At 46.2% G+C, this 13,537-nt stretch overlaps 1 long non-coding RNA gene across 1 annotated transcript; it reads right to left on the bottom strand.

Annotated features, from left to right (window-relative positions):
* Nucleotides 1–10,606: 10,606 nt before the first annotated feature.
* On the bottom strand, nt 10,607–11,399 carry LOC134395008 (uncharacterized). Its single transcript, XR_010025216.1, has 2 exons — nt 11,291–11,399; nt 10,607–10,784 (listed from the first exon to the last, which is right to left on the bottom strand). It is a non-coding gene; the product is annotated as an uncharacterized LOC134395008 (long non-coding RNA).
* Nucleotides 11,400–13,537: the final 2,138 nt, after the last annotated feature.

Below are 13,537 nucleotides of genomic sequence, written 5' to 3'. Positions count from 1 at the left end.
TAGATCGGGGTAAAGCCTCCTTCTCTGCCCTTTGCTGTTTGAATGAGGGCACGTGTAACAAGTCTGTTTGCTCCTCTTCTAAGTCTGCACTGGATGAGGCCTCTGCTGGCTGTTGATCAGCCAAGCTGGTACTGGGTCCCGCCTGTGGCTGCTAATCCCCAGAGTCCTCATCCTCAGAAAACTCACCGTTCCTTACAATAGCTCCTGCAGCTTTAAGATACAGGCCACCCTACTTTCACCCAATTTGGAATGAGAGGGGAGAGGTGTGGGGTTAAACTAGGGGGCCTTTGTTCAGCCCTTCCAGTCCACTTCCCATAGCAGGAGGGAGGGCTGTGGATAAGGGCAGGGAAGAAGACGCTCTCAGTGGCTGAGGAGCACCTAACCCAAAGTCTAGGGGGTTGTTATGGCCCATGAAAAGTGGGGTTTCTGGCTTTATGTACTTTGTGTGCCCCTCATGGACCAAAGCTGATTCCATGAAAATTGGGATAATACTGGAACATGCTTCTCATTCCATTTTCATGTAAACACCCCACACCCTGCTCCCCCAGTTTTGTGAATGTACAACTTCAAGCTATAGCCGGGGGCAGTGCAAAATATCCCAAAGATCCGGGGCAAAAAAACCCACCCTCATAATTGCATATTCTAATTTTCATCTCCAACTATATGTGCATAGTTAGAGGAACCTACTAATATAATTACAGTTTTATAGAGGGCAAACTAATTCTTTGCTTCACTGCAGAGCTGTGGAATGTCTTAAATTCTGCTTCTTGGATTTGGGCATATACTTTTTCTTGGTCTTCCAGGCCAAAATCCAGATGGGGAGCGTGGAAGGTATAAGGGAACACACAAAGAGCAGTTTGGCCCCTTATACATTTACCAAATGAATTGCAAACTGGCCAGGGAGAGTCTGGGAATGCATCATAGAATATGCTAACCCATGCTCTTAGGCTGCAAATTTACGCAATTACTAGGGAGTAATTCCTATTAAACATAGTGGGATTTACATCTGAATAAATCTTCACTCCCACCCATCACCAACAAGTACATGCTGAAAGACCTCAAGAACGGAGGTATTTCAAATATTTTTATTTTGGCAGTTTCTGGGATTCTAAAACTCTTTTTTTCTTTGGATGGTTCTTGGGTTTTAATCTCTGGAAGTTCTAATATCTACACCAAATGTTGCAATATTAGGTTTCTGGCTAATGTGTATGTGTGTTTAAAATACCATATTGCCTAGGGTCACCCTTATTTGTAAAAAGTGATGGGTGGACAAGGCAGAGGAGGGAAGGGGAAAAACCTCAGACAGAAAGATTCAAGGGAGGCAGCAGGAGGGGAATCATACAATATATGGGCAAAAAGCCAGCAGATCTAGGGAGTTCAGATGCAACAGAGAGCATCAAGGCACCTGTCCCTTTATTTCAGCTAGTGCCATTTTTCTCGAGTTACATGAAAAACAACATCTTCCAAAATAACTTTCTGTACCCCTGTCCATGAAAAGTTATTAAGCCACAGTAAATTTTGAGTGCCCCAAGGCTTTTGAACACCAAAGAGCCCAAGCTCGTATCCTCTTCCCACATGTATTCATCTTTCTCTAGCCCAGCACAAACCGCTGATGCCAAGGAGGACCATGCACCCACCAGAATCTGGCCACATGGCTCATGCACAAGCACATGCATCCCAGAGAGAGGATTGCAGAGCCAAGGAGTTACAGACACAGGCCAGCAGGCCAGGGCAAGCCATAAATGAGCTTGCCCTCAGACAGTGCTGCTGATTCAAACCCCCTTTCCAAGCAAACCTACTATTATTTCCCCCCAAGGCCTGGAGGAATCAACAGATGAAGAAGGCTTCTCACATTCCATCTGATATGAGAGCAGACAATGCTCCTGCTTTTCTCCTTGTCAGGGCCTCGCTGCCTACAATGGACAATTTCCAAGTACAATTTCCCAGTAGCCATTCCCCGGGCAAGTCTCTGCCGAGTCAGGCACACTCTGAGAAAGCTGAGTGACAACAGGGCTCTTATGCAATTTTGGATTCCGGACATAATGAAACTCATGAACAAGGAAAGGTGGCAGTCTCCCTTTAGTATAAAAGTCCCTGTTTATCTGCTAAGAACCCTAAGTTTTCCTAATAATTGCAAGCCTACTGAATTCAGAGGAGGAATGCAGGGTTACATGAAAACTAATGATGGGAATTGGGGCAGTTCCAAAGAGTCAGGGCGTTGCTCAAAAGAGATCCAGGTCCATGCCTAGGTGGCCCCATTTCAAACACCGCCCATGGCTCCATCCCTTAATTCTGATGGTTCCTTGTTTTTATATGGGACTTGGACTGAGCAGCCCTTCTAACAGAAGAGGCATTCCAAATACAGGAGTGTCTCCTGCAAAAGAAGACACACGGCCGGCCTAAGTCTTCAGGTATAAGGTATAGTCAACCTGTGGAGAAAACCTAGGGAAACTGTCGTTGTCAGCATTCCATGTTCCTTCTTGCTACAGGCAGCTTGGTCTGCCGTTATAGCCAAGAGGTAAACAGTCCAAGAAGGAAACATTTTGCAGTGCTCACATTAGCTAGGGGGAAATTAATTTCCCCAGGAATACTATGTTGTTCCTTGTGATAATGCCAAGTACGTTCTGGTGGCTTGGGCTTGGATGGGCATTTTAAACCGATGAGCTTTAAAAGAGCCCTGTTCCAGGTGCAGAGGAAAACTGTCCAAACTCATTTCTTGATATGGATCAACACAGCTGCCTGATTTTTGGACCCTCCTTAGGTGCCTGGCTATGGAGACTATCATGATAGGTGCATGCACTTCAGAATTTGCCACTACTACACCACTGAATAAAAACCAACAAATCTAAGAAAAAACAATCAAAACAAAAAAGATTAGAAACATCAGCAGTAAATGTATTGTAAGACAGAGGGGTTGTGTGCTAGTTATGGCAGGATTATAGGGGGTATCTCTTTCCTAAACTATGCATGAGGAAGTAGGCTCTGTCTCAAGCATTCTGATCCCAAGTTGTTTAGGACTTTGTACACTAGTATTAGAACTTTAAACCTGGCTCAGTAGTGAATGGGCAGCCAGGGCCGTTCCCTCAGCAAAGGAGTTACATGCTGGAAAGGAGGAGCTCCCAACAACAGCCAAGCTGTGGCATCCTGCACTAGCTCCAGTTCCTGGAGCAGGTTTAAGGGCAGCCCCACATAGTGCACATTGCAGTAATCCAGACCTGAGGATATGAATGCCTCTACCAACGTGGCCAAGCTATTCCATAGCTGGAGAAACAGGCAACACTGGTAAAAGGCACTCCGTGCCACCACAGCCACTTGGACCTCGAATGATAGTAATGGGTCTCCCTTGGGTACTCCCAAACTCCAAACCTTTCAGAGGGAGTGCAACCTCATCCACAACAGGCAACGAACCTATCTCCCAGACTTGGGAACCATCACCCACAGGGCTTCCATCTTGCCAGGATTCAGTTTCAGGATTTAGTTTCAGTTTATTGGCCCTCATCCAGCCATTTATTAATTTATTACATTTTTATACCACCCAATAGCTGAAGCTCTCTGGGCAGTTCACAAAAGTTAAAACCATGAAGAACATAATAAAACAACCAACACAAATACAAAATACAGTATAAAAAGCATTACTGAGTAGGGTGTGCACGGACCCCCCGCTCTGCTTCTCTTCCAGATCCATGATTTGTGGATTGGGCCGCTTCGCTCTGCCCCCGCTCCGCCTAAGTCCGCTCCGCTCCGCTGTGGAGCTCCGGATCGGAGCTCCGTTTCCCCCCCCATAGGCTTGCATTAAGCTAAAAAAGTATACAACTTTTTTCTATTAAAGTTAGAAACCTCACGTTTGGCACCATGACACCTCATGGATGTATACACACGCACGCCAAGACTCAAGGCAATCCCATCATCCCCTGATTTTGGGGGAATTTATGAAAATTGGACACCCCATTCACACCCCTTTCGATAGCTCCGTCAATTTGCACGTTAGAAACCTCAAACTCGCCACCATGACAGCTTACCCAGGGATACACATGCATACCAAGACTCAAGACAGCCCCATCATCCCCTGATTTTTGGGAATTTATGAAAATCGGGCACCCCATTCACACTCCTTTCGATAGCTCTGTCAATTTGCACATTAGAAACCTCAAACTCACCACCATGACAGCTTATCCAGGGATACACATGCATGCCAAGACTCAAGGCAGTCCCATCATCCCCTGATTTTTGGGGAATTTATGAAAATCGGACACCCCATTTGCAGACATGGGCTGTTCTCCGATTGTTTGACAGATAAAAAAAATTGAAGCAGGCACCCTCCCAGATGCCACCCTAATACTAATTATAATATTATGTATAAGAATATAATACTAATACTACTAATAATATGTATAAGAATATTACTAATACTATATGTAGGGAAATGGGACAAGAATTGTGTATGCTTTGACCAAACAGGATTTGAAATGCTCAATCTGTGGCTGTTGCACTTCACAAACAGTGCACACAGCACACTCACACAATAACACAGTCACACACACAGTCCAAGTAACAGAGAGAAGAAATAGAAAATAATTTTTTTTTTGTATTTTTTTGTATTTAGAAGAAAGAAGGAAGATGAAACACAGTCAGGCTTTAAAAGAGGGAAGGGGGGGGGGGGACATCCAACCAACCAACCAAACAAACACTCCAAAATTTAAAAATAAAGTTTATATTAAATCAAAGTAAGGGAAAAACACAGAGCAAACTAAGCAAAAAGTCAGAAAGAAGCAAACAAACACACACACACGCCAAGCTAAATCAAATCTATCTCCAAACACAGCAGCAGCACCTAACTAACTCCTCTCCCCATGAACACAAAACCCACAAGACGCTGAGAGCTCAAAGCTCTGAGGGTGCCTCTGCCTTAGTCCCCCCCTTCAATGCTGGGATTGGAGGATGCTTCATGAGATGATCAATTCTCATCAGGATTGGGAGTTGAATGTGCCTGTCATCACTTCAAAAAAAAAAAAAAAACCCGCCGGTTTACCCGCTGTCCCTGTTTGTTTACCCGACTTTTCCAAAAATTCTAGCAAGCGAACCGCAGCACACAGAGAGCTGAGAGTAGGCTCAAAATGACCCCCATCCACGACTCTCTAAGCACAAGAAGTTTCAGAAAGATAGCTTAAAAAACAACACAGTTATCCCCTATTCTTTTCCGCAATGCAATCCTATGGGCGAAATTTTTCAAAATGGTGATCGGATCGCTCCGCGTAAAGAGAAGCGCTCTGCCAATGGCCACTTCTCTTCACCTTGCTTCTACGGGTCCCCGGTCCACTTCTACTCCACCTCTGGGCAAGGTGGAGCAGGCCAATTCGCTTCTGATTCGCCGCTTCTAATTGGAGCGGAGCACATCCCTATTACTGAGTCAAGACACTGGTCCAGGACTTGCACAGCCTTACCTTATTTACATTTATTTATTTAAAACATTTGTATCCCACCCTATTTCAGTAGAATCTCAGACAGGCATACAGTTTGGATTATAATGCACTGTACATGGTGCTCACTTTGAAAATGGTTCATAAATTCTACACAGTCCAGATAATGATAGGGCTGCTAATTATTAACAGGGACTGGATAATTATGAAAACATTACACCAGTACTTTATCATTTGCACTGGTTCAGTTTCTAGGCCCAAATCAAAGTGATGGCATTGGCCTTTAAAGCCCGTAATGGCTCCTGTCCAGTTTACCATTCTTCCACATGTATCTCCCTGGATCTTAAGATAACCTTTTCTGGCTGCCTTTACAAAGTGACATGTGTCTGGTGGCAACAGGGGGAAGGGTATTTTCAGTGGTGGTATCTCGGACATGGAATGCCCTTCACAGAGACGTTCATGGTTGTTTTCAGTAGGGCTGTGCATGCCTCAGGCTGAATCCCTGAAAGGCCTGATTCAGACCACCTCAGCAAGGTGGTACCAGGTCGGCCTGAGGTGCCACGAGGCCAAAGCATATTGGCACTAAAGCCTTGAGGTGCTTTGCACTGATTTGGGGTGGTGCTGGGCTGCTCCCTCCCACCTGCCTGTGCACCAGGGAAAGTCAGCACATGGCGAGCCATGAGTCCAGGATAGTCCATTGGAATCACCTCCCTCTTCCTCCTCATCCTCCTCTCTAGGGATGTGCACGGACCCCCCCCCGATCCTCTTCGCGCCTGATCTGTAAATTGCAGATCAGTCCTGCTCTGCCCCACCTCGATCTGCCTAGGGGCCGCTCTGCTCCACTGTGGAGCTCAGGCTCCGAATCGGAGCTCCGGAGTGGCGGAGAGTGGTGCCAGGTAAGGCCCCCTCCCTCCTCCCCCTTACCTGTGTCCGTCCTGGCCCATCCCAGCTTCACTAGAGCCCACGGCTCAACCAGGAACTGTAGGCCCCGATTGCAGCCTACATTTCCTGGTTGAGCCGCGGGCTCTAGTGAAGCTGGGATGGGCTGTGACGGACACAGGTAAGACCCCCCTCCCCCTTGCCCCCTTACCTGGCTCTGCCACCATTGCCGCATGGGCAGCAGCAGCAGCAAGGCCAGGTAAAACTCCCTCCCTCTTCTCCCTTACCTCCATCCATCCGTGGACTCGCGGCTGCTTCAATGGAGCCCAAGGCGGCCTAGTCTTCCTGTTTGTGTCCTCGGGCTCCATTGAAGCAGCTGCAGGACCGTGGACGGATGCAGGTAAGACCCCCCTCCCCCTTGCCCCCTTACCTGGCTCTGCCGCTGTTGCCGCACAGGTGACAGCGACAGCGACAGGGCCAAGTAAACCCCCCTTACCTTTTTTTGCGGAGCTCCGGATCGAGGCGAAGGATCCGCCTTCAACTTGGTCCACTCCACAACGCTCAGCAGGTTCCCCTGATCCTCTTCGCCTCTGCCTTAAGCGGAGGCGAAGCCCCCCAATCTGCTCCTGCTTCTCCGGTCCGAGGAGAAGTGGAGCACATCCCTACTCCTCTCCCTTCCCAGTCACCTCCCACCATCACTGCCACCACCTAGACTTACTTCTAGACCTCTTCCTAACGGCTGAGCCATGATTTAAAGTTACCACGGGGGCTCTCTGTTTTTAATATATGTATGGGCACAAACTAGAGTGGCCATGAAGGGCCATTTCTCTTTTAAGGGTTTGCTGTGGAATACAATTGAGGAAGTCTGAGTCATGGCATGGCTTGAGATATAAGCCTGTCTTTCTTGAGTGTGGCTATCAGCCTGCATTTTGGTATGTGAGGAAATGTAAAAAATGATAAAATGGAAAGCTGGAGTGAAGACAATGGACCTTTTATAGAAGGCGATTCAAAGTGTGTGCGTGGGTAATCCATGTTTCCAGCTGCTCTGGGTGACCTTCATGGGATTCACAAATACCTTGGAGTCCCAATAATACTTGCGGCGGGGGGAGAAGAGGAGGATGCCATTTCCCTAAAACACTGAAAAACATTTGCTGGTTTCTTCCCCGCCCCCAACATGTCATTTGCCAGTCTAGAACCAAAATTCCAGTTGGCAACTGGGAAAAAAGAAAAGAGATCAGTCAGAAAACAGAGATGTTTAGGTGTGCAATGCATCAAAGAGCAACTGAACCCTAGTAGAGGAGTTTTACTTCTTTGTTTTTGTTTATGTAATTTATCCTTTTTGCTTTGCTCCAGGTTTTGCTAACAGATTTATTTATTTATTTTGCTTGTTTAGGAGCATATTTTGCCCATTTGGCCTGTTGAGGGTAGAGGCCTGGCTCCAATGTAGCTTGGAAGAGATTTGCGCAAAATGGTGGTGGCGAGCAGTGGTAGCAGGAGTCTTCCCGCCTTCCAACCCCCATTACCACATGCAAACCCCTCGCGCTCTCCTGGGGTTTGTGGATTTTGCCCAGGGGTGATGTGTGGCAGCGGCAGGAATCCCCCCTGCCTCTGACAGCACCACCACCACCATCCACGGGCCTCCAGCACTCTACTTCCCCTGTCGGCAAGGAGAGCATGATGGGTTTGTGTGTGGCAGTGGTGGTGGAAGTCTTCTTCTCAGCGAGTGAATAGAGGTGACATGACTGAGCCCTCTGCGAGCTTAGCTATGGGACTCCCCACACATTCTCCACCTGAAACATCCCCTTGTGCCATCACGACCCCCATTTCTCATTTGTAGACTTCAGCTTCATTGGGACAAATTGTGGGCCAGTTCATAGCTCTTTGTGGCTCATACATAGGCCAGCCCTGGCAATTGCTGGCATGGGGACGAAGGAGAAAATGCAGCAAGACTACCCCTGTATCCTTGTATGCAGCTCTTGAGTTTAGGTATCATTGGCCATCATGCCCTGGTTTATTAAAGCAATTGCAGGGTACCTAGTAACCCTTTATCTTCTGCTGAACTTTCTCCAAATGATCATCCTCTACCTCAGAATGTACAGGGTGTGAGCATCCCATTCCTTCTCCCTTTCATGGATTGTCAGGTGCCTTTCGTTCCCTTCATCTGCTCACTAATGGAATAAGGTTTTCTGTTTAAGTTTCAGAATTTATGCAAATTTGCCATTGTGCAAATTCATACTTATGAAATTGGGCACACCCCTCCCAATGCACATTCTCACAGTTTAGAATATGGGGAAATGTAGATTTTCAGCTTTAATTTTTGTTTTCATATTTGTCCATTGTTAAATTTGCACACAATTACAGAAAGTTAGAAAAAAGTTTCACAAGTCTGCAGATTCTGCTGCGGAATCTCCAGGTTGGATTCATATTAATCTGAAATCATTTGACTCCATTGTAGATTTCTCCAACAACCCTGGTTCTACCCAGATATACTTTGTGCAGTGATTCCTATGTCCACAACAGTTATTTTTGACACATTCCAGAAACTGCTGTACAGCAATTTGTGTGTGCTTCTGACTAATATATACCTTTTTCTTGCAAAGACAAGAATGCGCTTCTTGGAGAAACATTGACCGAAAACTAAGGCCTGTGTTTAGCCCCACCAAATTAAAATGGAATTAACACACACTAACCACATGCTTTCTAGCATTATCCTGCTTGTCTTTGGTTATCTTGGGATATGAAAGGTATCACTGAACACATTGGGAGGAACTGCACCTGCACCTTGAAGGACTTGCCTTTGATGCTGAGGCCCCTTGCAGTACAGGGGAGCCACCTGCTGGCCAAACAGTATGTTTCTTTGCTTCAGCTGTAAATGTCCATTTAATTCCTGCCATACAAAATGCTCTCTCCAAATGCCGAGTAGGCCATCCATGGCAAAAATGTTCCACCAAATGGCTTTTGCTGCACATTCTGGTGCTGCTGTGATCATAGAACTGACCATAAGTATATTCAATAAACAAAAAACCTACGGTTTACAAAACAACATGAAGGATATACACTTTTCAACCAAGCACCAAAAAGCAGGGAAATTGGGAGTTAAGGCTCACCACATCCTCCCTAAGGAGGCAGAAAATACCAGTGAAATTCTCATTCTCCCAAAGCAAATAAACCATGAGGACAGGATGGAGAATAGGATATGTAGAGGTGACTGTGGGGTTGTGGAAAACTGATGACGAACAACTTAGAGCCACCTGCCACCGGAGAAGGTAGCCCACCCCCATCCCGCCTGGTCCCACCGCTGCTGCACAAACTGCAGTGGTGGCGGGCCCAGCCAACCCCCACCCCACTTCAGTTACCTTCTCCGGCGGTAGCAGGCCTGGGTTTAAATTGAGTCCCTGGCTCCACCCGGAAGCAAGGGCCCAATTTTGGGCCTTGCTTCTGGGTGGAGCTGGGGGCTCCATTTTAACCTGGGCCTGCTGCCGCCAGAGCAGATAAGTGCCCTCCTATCCTGCCCCACTTCAGTTACCTTCTACGGCAGGGTAGCCCCCCGTCCCGCCTGGGCCTGCTGCTGCACAAACTGCGGTGGCGGCGGGCCCAGGCACCCCCACACTTACCTGATCTCTTCTTCTCCCCCCACCCTCTGGGGAATCTGAGGCGCATGCGTTAGCTTATCAGATTCCCCATAGGGAAACAAAGGAATTTTTAAAAAATTAATAAAAATTGATGGAATGGTCTTTTGAAAAAAGAAAGGCTATTCCATCAATGGGGAGGATAGGGCAATGCAATCCTACAACTGGCTCCCAAATTGCAGCTATTAATGCACAAAAAAATGGCTGCCAACCCGGAAGCATTTCTGTGCCAGATTGGAACAGAGATGCTTCCCCCCTTTTGTCATTTAAAGTGACATCCTGCCCTCAATATTTCATCAATCTTCTTGAAACGTGCAGAGTATGTAAAACCAGCATTTCTTTCTGTCAGTATCCATTTCAGAAAGATTGATGAAATATTTTTCATTTTAGGATGCTAGGTTGACCCACCCCCCAATAACTCCTTTTAACATGGTGGAATACTCTTTTTATTGAGCATCCTTAACACAGGGAACACTGCCATGTTCCCTGCAATCATCCTAGTTCATAGAGCTCATCCACAATGCAATTGCTTATATGAAGATCATTTGCTGGGAAGGTGGGTGGAATTGAGCAGAAAATAAAAAGCCAGACCCATCTCTTTGCCATCTATATCAATGCAGACCATGGTGTATTTCTGTCACCAAAAACTACCCCAGACACAGGGATTGAAACAGAAGGGTACAATGCTTTTGTTTTTATTGACTATAAAATCTGGAGATGAATCAACAGAATATTTTCAAACACTGCATGTCTTCAACAATGACATCCAGAAGACCCACTCTTTCCTTCTTTGGCAGATGGGGTACAGGTTTAGGCCCCAAGGCAAGGTCCTCTCATTCTAATGCCAATGTTTCTACATCTGAAACAGAGTATAAAATATACTGATTATCAGCTTTCATTCCCCAGGGCAAGGTAGAAAGATCTCCAGAACTTGCCTTGTGGGAATCTGAGCACATGCATTTTCAGATGACATGGCCTTGCAAGCCTCCATGATATTACCTTTTAACAGGATGTGTCAGTATCATTGACTTTTTTTCTGCAAGCCAAGGTACCTGCTAACATTCAGGGAAAGAGCAACTAAAAACAGATGGGAATTTAAAATAATCTATGGGCAGGACTTCACGCTCCAAGGCTGTTCTTCTCTATTCAGAGAAGGTTACCTACCCTGAGTTCATGTCATAGATATTCCTTAAACTGGAGGTGCTAGTGCAACATGAGAGGCTGGTTCAACAAAAACTCTGTGCCTACTGGCATTTCTGTCTACTGAAATTGAAGCTTGAAAGACTTTAAAAATAAATAAAAATCCAGCAGAAACCAATATCCACATTTGAAGAATGTAAATGATAAAGGAAAACAGATACTTACGCATTCTTCCTACACAGCACACAAACTTTGGGATATGTTACGTTGTCAGTGCCACAGACAGGTCTATATTCCTTTGTGCATGGTACTCGTGTAGGGTAATTCCTACAAACATCCTGTAAAATAAAAGCTGTACAACTCAGCATTGGCAATAGTTCTTTTAAACTGCAAGACATGTTCCTTAATAGAGGTTGAGATTGGAGAAGGAGAGTTAACATGGGCTAGCGAACCAATACATTTGCACAGAAATTAAGCATTGCATGAACATGACTGAGGTTTTGTAGGCCACGACATCTGTTTCCCATCAAAAGCACCTGACTTTGGTATATAGCTTAGACATAGAAGAATGGTTAGGGTGAGCATATGGAAAGGAGGACAGGGCTCCTGTATCTTTAACAGTTGTATAGAAAAGGGAATTTCAGCAGGTGTCATTTGTATGCATGCAGCACCTGATGAAATTCCCTCTTCATCACAACAAATAAAAATCCTGGAGCTATCCTAGCTTGACCAGATACAAAAGAGGGCAGGGCTCCTGTAGCTTTAACTGTTGTGATGAAGAGGGAATTTCACCAGGTGCTGCATGCAGGGCGGATGCCAGACTATTTCGCACCCTAGGCAAGACGAGCTACTTGCACTCCCCAGCCAAATTGCCAACTTTCATTTTTAAGAACAGATGTTTTGTACAAAAAATAAAAAGCACAAAACTTGAAATTATTGTTTTTTCTTAAAACAGGTAAATTGCATAAAACTGTGAACCTTAAAGGTCCATACTGCACCCCTCTGAGGTCTGTGTCCTGGGCAGCTGCTTATTTGGCCTAATGGAAGCACCGGCCCTGGATATGAAACCCAGGCAGGGAGCAACGTCTGTGCTTCCCATTCTCAACAACTGTGTCTCCATCAAACTAGGGTGACCAATCATCCGGATCTGCCCGGACAAGACCGGAAATGTGGGGGGAATTCCCCGTCCGGCCGGAAATGGCCTTCCCCCCCCCTTTTGCCCAGGAAAAAAGGCTTCCCCGGCTTCTATCAGGGCCTCTCCTTGGTCGTCGTCACCATGGCGACCAAGGAGAGGCCCCAATAGAAGCCGGGGGAGCCTTAAAATGCTTGTTTCCCAAACGTGGAAACACCCGGCTTAAGACCCGCCCACCTCATCCAATCAGGTCTCTCCTATGACGTCGACATCATCAGAGAGACCCGGATGGATGAGGAGGGCGGGTCTTAAAGCTGGGTGTTTCATTTCCGGGTTTGGGAAACACGCGGCGCTGGGGCCTTCTATCTATTGGAGCATCCCCTCCATAGAGACACCGGCGTCTCCAAATGCGGAAACACCCAACTTTAAGACCCCCTCCTCATCCAATCGGGTCTCTCCTATGATGTCGACGTCATAGGAGAGACCCAATTGGATGAGGTTGGAGGGCGGGTGGGTCTTAAGCCGGGCGGGTTTTTTTCCTTGTTTGGGAAATGCGCCGCTCCATGGAGGAGATGCTCCAATAGAATCCCCTGAGAGCGGCGCGTTTCCCAAACAAGGAACCCCCCCACTTAAGACCTGCCTTCCTACCTCATCCAATCAGGTCTCGGATGAGGTAGGAAGGCGAGTCTTAAGACGGGGGTTTGTTTGGGAGACACACGTGGAGCGTCGGCTTGTGGCTGGGCAGGAGCGGCATCTGAGGTGGTGCAAGAGGGATGAGAGGGATGTGGTCTGGCAGCCACGGACGTGGGTGAGGGTCAAATTTATGGTTTGTTAACCATTTTTCTGAAATTATAATTTTAAAAAAATAAAATGTGCTTCTAGATCAAACTGAACGCCCCCCCCTTGACTGAACATGCCCTTGAATCCCATGCATTCAACTGCAAAAATAACCACTAAACAGTGGTTCCTTTCTGTTAATTCTTTATTCTGTTTCTTGCATTTGGGGGAGGCAGAGTCTAATCTTAAATTTGAATGAGAATGCTGACTCTAATTTCTAATCCTCATCTTAGATTAGCCTTTACACGATTAACCATGCAACAGAGGAAAGCAATGTATCTACAAAATCATAAAACTGCTGAAAGACAGCTTTAAAAAAGCATAGATAACATGATACCTAGCTTGGCCTACTCAAGAGAAACTGAGATAGCAAAATATTACTAAGCAACTATATTCACAGCATCATTCAGAACTAGAACTTTTTTATTTTGATCACAAGCATGCACCCAGATGAACCTGATTTGAACCCTTACATGAAGTTTCTACATAAAAGAGAGCTAAAT

Source organism: Elgaria multicarinata, chromosome 3, assembly GCF_023053635.1.
Source record: "Elgaria multicarinata webbii isolate HBS135686 ecotype San Diego chromosome 3, rElgMul1.1.pri, whole genome shotgun sequence".
Taxonomy (NCBI): domain Eukaryota; kingdom Metazoa; phylum Chordata; class Lepidosauria; order Squamata; family Anguidae; genus Elgaria; species Elgaria multicarinata.
Note: the sequence above shows the minus strand (reverse complement) of the source record. Positions and strands in the feature narration are given on the sequence as shown.